This window comes from Carya illinoinensis, chromosome 15, assembly GCF_018687715.1.
Source record: "Carya illinoinensis cultivar Pawnee chromosome 15, C.illinoinensisPawnee_v1, whole genome shotgun sequence".
Taxonomy (NCBI): domain Eukaryota; kingdom Viridiplantae; phylum Streptophyta; class Magnoliopsida; order Fagales; family Juglandaceae; genus Carya; species Carya illinoinensis.
This window is the reverse complement of record NC_056766.1, coordinates 29,699,468-29,707,432: the sequence shown is the minus strand read 5'-3', so window position 1 is coordinate 29,707,432 and position 7,965 is coordinate 29,699,468.

The window sequence follows — 7,965 nt, the reverse complement described above, 5'->3', positions numbered from 1 at the left end:
AGCACAAGATAGCACTTACTTACCATCCTCAAACTAATGATCAAGCTGAAATTTCAAATAGAGAGATCAAGAACATCCTTGAGAAGACGGTCAAAATCAATAGAAATGATTGGGCGAAGAAGCTTGATGATGCTTTGTGGGCATACCGTACAACCTTTAAAACACCTATCGGGATGTCTCCATACCGATTAGTGTTTGGAAAGGCATGTCATCTTCCTATGGAGTTGGAGCATAGAGCTTATTGGGCTGTAAAAAAGTTTAACTTTGATTTGAAGGCAGCAGGTGAAGAGCGGCTTCTTCAATTGAATGAGATGGAAGAGTTCCGGAATGATGCATATGAGAATGCAAAGATCTATAAAGAAAGGACGAAGAAGTGGCATGACAAACAGATTCTTAGGCGAGAGTTTGCACCAGGACAACAAGTTTTACTCTTCAATTCACGACTCAAACTCTTCCCAGAAAAGTTAAAATCAAGATGGACGGGTCCTTATACAATTCATGAGGTTTTCTCTTTTGGAGCAGTAGATTTGAAGGACAAGACAGGGAATATTTTCAAAGTTAATGGTCAAAGATTGAAGCACTACTATGGAGAGCAAATGGAGAGGAACTATGCATTTATTCCTCTTGGAGATCCTAATTGATGATCATTGAAAAGTCTGGCTGTAGACTTTAAAACAAGCGCTTATGGGAGGCAACCCATAGATCTATCTTTCTTTCTTTCATTTATTTTATTATCTTTATTTATTTAAGTTTTAATAAATTGATTTTTGATGCAGGTTTATTTAGCAAGAATAAAGAGTTGAAAAATTTTAATCTACGGAAGATTCATGATGCAACCTGGGAAGTTTCTTTTATTTCTTCAATCCTTTTTACTTTTGCATTACAATGAGGACATTGTTTAGTTTAAGTTTAGGGGTGTAAACTCCTATAATCATTTGATCCTCTTGTTTTCTAAGTCTTGGGTTGTTGATGGGTTGTTTGATTCTCTTACCAAGCATGCATTGGAGTAAGATTGAATTCTCTATGATTCTGAAATTTGTGATTGAAGATGGTTTTGAGAAAATTTTTCAAAAATTTCTTTTAGGTCAAGTGAAGTTTTGTGGGTACTTTGGTTCAAATCTTTGACCTTGAACATAATTGAGCACATAGTCGTTTTTCTCTTATTCCATTTCGCTTATGAAGAGAAGAAGTTGAATTAATTGAAAGAGGGAGGTTCGATTTTGCTTTGCTCTAGAATCCGTTGATGGGTCCTTGAGGCGAAATCCTAGTTGAGACCAAATATTAGATAAATGATCTAGGCATTTCTTTGGCATAACCAAAAAGCTTTCCCAGCCGTCCTAAATGTCATGCCATCATTACATGGTGTGTTTCCATAGTCAACCCCCTTGAGCCTTCATGAGCCTTTATTGATTCTTTGAACTACATAAACCATGCCCGCTCTAAGCCTGAAAAATAATGAATCTACCGTTGATAGTTTAAGAAAATACTTTGGTGGAGAGTTACATTTAAAAGAAAAAATTGGTTTCATGATGAACCGTATTATGTTTGCTCTGTTTGATCAAAGAAAAAGAAGAAGAAGAAAGGAAGTGAATGCAAAAAAAAAAATAATAATAAATAAATAAATAAAATAAAAAAATAAAAAAAAAATAAAAAAGTAAAAAAAAAAAAGAAAAAAAAGAAGAAGTCGCCAAGCGGAATGTGAATTACCTCAGATTTTGTCAAGGGAATTTTTGGTATTGCATCAGTGATTACAGCAATAATAATGCCACAAGTATGAGCATATTGCCAAGAAAGAACTATGATTTGAATCATGTGAGTTTCTCTTTTAATGTTCTTTTCACTAAGTATTTTCCCAGTTTGATTTAATTTTCCATATCCAGTTCTTTCTTAACCCTCACCCTGTGGCCTATCATTACAACCTTAATAAAGACCTTTTGATCTCTGATTTTGGTGTTGACTACATTAGTGGAGAGGATTTCTGAAAATTGGACTTATGGGGTTAAGTTTTAAGAGAATTCTTTTGATTTTGGTTGTTCTACTTTTATCTGAGTTTGCAGGTGGTTTGAGGTTAAATTGACTATATCACACACACACTCAAGGTCTTAGCTTTAGGTTGAAGTAAACGCCTAACTCTTGCTTGACAAATTGCAAAATTTTTGATTGATTTTCTTGCTATCTTTGATGTTAAAAGAGTAAGATACTAGAAATGAAATCTAAATTCATAAAAGCTTGGTGAGTGATGATACTTCTCTTTCGGGTCGAGTCGATATTGCCTAAACTATCATTTGCTTTTCTTTTTTTGTTTGAGGACAAACAAAGTTGTAAGTTTGGGGGTATTTGATGACTTGCAAAATTTCATATTGCAGATTTTACAAGTTCGCTCGAGCGGAGGCTTTTGGCCGCTCGAGCGAATTCAGGCAGATTCAAATGCTCGACTGCTGCTCGACAGGGAGCTCGAGCGGGTTGCTGAAAAATAAAGATCGCTTAAGCGGAGACATTGGCCGCTCGAGCGAAATCAGACAGAGTCGAACGCTCGATGTGCGCTTGATAGGACGCTCGAGCGAAATCAGGCAGAGTCGAACGCTCGATGCGCGCTCGACACCCCGCTCGAGCAAACATCGTATTTTGACAGATTTTAGGTTTTCCGCCGTGAGACCATATAAAAGCAATTTTTCACTCTAGAGCCGCGAGTTTTGGACTGGAGAACACTTCTTGGGAGAGAAAAACATAGCTAGAGGGATTCAAATCATCTATTTTTGGAGAGGGAATTCCAATTATTGCATGTATGTTGGAATCATACACGAGCACGAATGGGAGAAAAGCGTTGAATCGTTCCCTTGAGCTTTTGACGACGAGTTGTGGCTGCAAGGAGGATTTTTCAGTATTTATTTTCTTCCCATTTTCTCAGAACAATTATGGTGAATTCGTTTATGTTGAATTCCATTTCTAGCATGAGCTAAATTTTCTACATTCTAGGAAAACGATGTAACCTATTTCTGAACTATGCTTGATTGTTTATGCTAATTTAATGCAATTCTCTTTTTGTTTATCTGATTTATTCTGAATTTATTGCTTCTAATTAACTGGCCATTGATTAGATGATAAGTAATCTTGTGATTTGCTATCGAAAGAGTGAATCATAGGGTAGATCTTGGATATTTCAGCATAGGTAAGTATAGAGATTGAAAGACTTGTATGAACCTATGTAGTAATTAAATCATTAGTCTTATTGCGTTCTTGATTATTGAATTTGCATATTCTTATGTGAATTGATAACCAAGAGTCAATTCCAATTGACTATCGAAAGAGGTTTTTGGATGAATTAGAGATTTGCTAATAGACAAAAGAGATTTAAATTAAATTAGCTGGATGAGAAAAGCATAGTGAAGAAGTAGGTGAAATCGATTTCCTAGAAGTTTTCTTCCAATTAATTTTATCTTCGAACGTCAGTGTTATTTCCTTTGCACATTTTTCTTTGAGTTGATCTAGTTTAGATTGCAACTACAAAAATCTTAGTGATTCCTCTAGATAAAATCAAGTTTAGTATAATTTTGGTATTTGGCAAACGTAAAGTACTAATCCCTGAGGACGATACTCTTCTTATTACTTTACTATAAAACTACGATACTGTGCACTTGCAGTTTTGCACCGGTCAAGTAGTCTGAGGTTCTTGTTGAGACAATTCCTAAATCATTAGAGTTGACAGAATCAGATGGGCAGTTGACAGAGACAACTAGGTCTCTTTAGTTATCAGATGTGAATTACACGAGTAATTGGCGTAGGCCAGTCTTTAAAGCTCTTGATTTACCAGGAGCCATGAAGTCATTAGAAGAAGAAATCTCAATACTATAGTTGAAGCTACTACCCGAGAACTTGAAGTATGTTTTTCTAGGCCCAATTGAGGATACATTTCTAGTGGTCATTTCTTCTCAGCTTACTTCAAAGCAGGAAGCAGAATTATTAACAGTGCTAAGACATCATCGAGGAGCGATAGGCTGAAATATTGCAGACATCAAAGGTATTGAACCTTCAATTTTTTACCCACAACATTTTTCTAGAAGGAGATGCGAGACCCGTCCATTATGCATAGCAAATGTTAAATCCTACCATGAAGGAGATGGTGAAAAATGAAGTACTGAAATTATTAGTTGTGGCATCATTTATCCTATCTTCGACAGCAAATGGTATTTGTTGGCAAAGAATGATGCTAAACCCAGGTTGATACGTTGGATTCTTTTGCTCCAAGAATTTGATATCACTATTCGAGATAAAAATAGAGTTAAGAATGTGGTAGCCAATCACCTGTCACGACTGCAGCTACCTGATGTGTCTACATCCATTCCTCCATTAAATGAAAATTTTTCTGATGAGCATCTTTTTGTAGTGTCGCGCGCTTCATAGTTTGCAGACATTATGAATTACCTTGTCACTGACTGGATGTCAGAGCATTGGACAGTCCAGGACAAACGTAATTCCTTGCAGAGGTACGATTTTATTATTTCGACACTCCTTATTTTTTTAAGTATTGTGTTGATCAATTGGTGCGTCGATGTATTCCTGATGATGAGTTTACCTCCGTTTTTCACTTTTGTCATACTGGAGCTTGTGGAGGCCATTTTACAGCTAAAAAAATTATTGCCAAAATTTTGTAAAGTGGACTCTATTGGCCTACTATTTTTAGAGATGTAGAGTCTTTTTGCAAAGCATGTGAGCCTTGTTAGAAACTTGGAAAAATCACATCATGTAACATGATGCCCATTTCCCATATTCTTACACTTGAGATATTTGATTATTAGGGGATTGACTTTATGGGACCATTCCCAAATGAATTTGGGAATTCTTATATTTTAGTTGCTATGGATTATGTTTTAAAATGGGTAGAGGTCATACCTTGTAGAACAAATGATTATAAGGTTGTCATCCATTTCTTGAAAGAATTGTTTGCATGTTTTGGCATTCCCAAGGAGATTATTAGTGATGGGGGTTCACATTTTTGTAACAAACATGTTCAAAAACTTATGCAAAAATATGGAGTAACCTACAAAGTCTCTACTCCATATCACCCCCAGACTAATAGTCAAGCTGAATTGGCCAATAGAGAGATCAAACTTATTCTTGAAAAAATAGTCCATCCCACTTGGAAGAACTGGTCTGAAAATTCGTTAATGTTTTCTGGGCTTTTAAGACTACATTCAAAACTAACTTAGGGATGTCACCTTATATATTGGTTTATGGTCGGGCTTGTCATTTACCTAGTGAGATTCAGCATCGTGCTTTATGGGCTATCAAGCAAATTAACTTTTCACTTGATGCTGCAAAATGTTAAATAAAGTTGCAGATTTTGGAACTTGATGAAGAAATGAGGGAGGCCTACGACAATTATCACTTGACAAAGGAGCGAACGAATGCCTTGCATGACAAGAAGATCCATGACAAACATCTAGTCCCTGATCAGAAAGTGCACTTCTATAATTCTAGACTACATCTTTTTTCTAGGAAGCTGAAATTCCAATGGAGTGGGCCATACATTATAAATGAGGTTCATCCTCACGGGGTGGTAGACATTGTCAATCTGAAAAATGGCAATAACTTCACTGTCAATGGACAACGTCTAAAGCCATTTATGACTACCTTTGATCCAAACGAAAATATCTTACTTGTGCAAGATTCCAGGAAAGTTTTTTAATTTTGATCTTTATTTATTTATTTATTTCTTCCCTTTACGGCTTTCTTTAATTTCATTTTATGTTATTTATATATATTGTTTTGCTTTCATTTTATATCACATGATTCGTTGTCCGTGTTGCTTATTTATTTTTGTGCACTTTGTTTTCTTTCGCTCAATTCATTGAGGACCATGTCTCTTACTAGTTGGTGGGTAGCGTGTGTGCACAGATTTTTTAAAAAAATTGCATTAATGTGATGTGCATTGATACATATATGATTGACACACACTTTATTTCTAGTATTTTGTGAAATTTAAGCACCTTGGTGAAGTAGTTGAGCAGAATTATTTTGTGAAGATTTATTTTCAAGCCTGAGCATAGAGCATGATTTCTGATGCATCATATTTTTTTATATATATGGTTTGAAACATTGGGTTGCTATACTTATTGAGATGAGACTTGGTAAGATTTATATAGAATGAAGGAAAAAATTTGAAGGACGTTTTGCACATGCTTACACATGTAGTATTCATCATTTATTGTCCACTGATTTAAGACAGGAGAAGTAAACTACAAGACTACCGAGTCATGCTAAAAACAAAAAAGAAAGAAAAAAAAGAATCGAGAAAAAAAGAAGAAGAAGAAGATAAATGCAACTTAGTGAACTTTCCTAAATAAAGAGTTAGAAACAGTTACCTTAACTTTAGGAGTTGAGTATTCAACCTTTAAACAGAGTTGACGTGAAAACTGTTAGTCCTTTGGGTTTGAGGTAGTTAAAATTAGCAATAATTAATTTTAATGTTGAAAAATCCTATGACAAATCTTGGCTAGTAACGAAGAACATACAATCGTGTAGCTACACACACATATGAGTTCTGAGACATTTTTCTTAATTCTATGTGAATGATTGTTGAGACGGTCTTGGTGGGTATAGCTCCTAGGGTTGAGTAGTCATGGATCACTTTTTGTAAGAATTCAGAATTATGTTTGATTACTTTTGTTTGGATTTCGATCTTTATGCAATATTTATCTTAACTAATTTTACTATTTTGCTCAACTAATGTTCACCTCAACGCTGTCTTTTGTTCTACTCTGGATACGTAATACCGAAGCTATATGTAATGACCCTCTTAATTCGTGCAATAATTGTAATAGGATAGTACCGAATGAACAAGAAGAAGAAGATGATAATGGCTACGTCTTGGGATGTTCGAGGCTCCCAATTCCTCCCAAAAGAAATAAACTGTTTCAACAATATTTTTCAGATCCTGAACAACTACCCCCTTTGCCCTCTATATACTAAAAGACAATAACCCTAATTCAACAACCAACGAATGGGCCAATTTTTACTACCACTAACTAGCCCCATGGGCCACTAACAACACTTAGCAACTCATGAAAATAAAACATAACAAGAAGCCCATCGAGCCCGGCCCAACTTTAATTGGGTTCATAACACTATAAAGAATAAAGAAAGAACAATGAAGAAATTAGAACCCCTCAGCGTGAACTAGGAGACCTGTCTTGCCTAGAGCAAAAAAATCATCCTCAACACCATGCCAGGAGACCCTTCCCCTCTCTTACCTTTTTCCGTTCTATTTCTAAGCATCGATATTGGTATTAGTGCAGTCATTTGCTTTGAGGTCAAATTCTGGCTAATTAAACCCAAAAGTGGTCTATATTGGATTAGGTATCCAATAGTCACCTTATCTTTTAACTACGTTAGCTCAACATATATATAGATGAACAGTAAGGCCTGTTTTGAATAGAAAAGTCTTTCCAAGTCATCTCATCTCATTTCAATATTCAACTACTATAAACACAAATATCTTTTAATTTTAATCTTTAATTTTTTTCATCTAATCATTATAAATTTTACAAACTTCTAAATAAAATACAAAAAGTAATTCAACTTTTTAAAATCTCATAACAAAAATAATATTAAATTTATATTTTAATAATATTTTAAATTTATAATATTTTTATTCAACATTTTCTCTCTCCTTTTTCAAAATTTTATAAAATATATTAGTTCAAATATTTCACTGCTATTCACAAACTATTTCATTATTATTTATAAATCATTTCATCTTATCTGACTATCTAAACGGGGCCTAATTTAGTCATCTACTTTTTAAGCTTATTTTCTATCTTCCTAAACATTCATTTTATTTTTCTTATCATAATTTCTCTCATTCCTTGCGAAAAATCGATTCGGATATTTACAAATTATTTCATTTGTCTCCATCTCTCCTCTAATCCAAATATGGGTAAAATATATGATTAGACTTTTTCCATT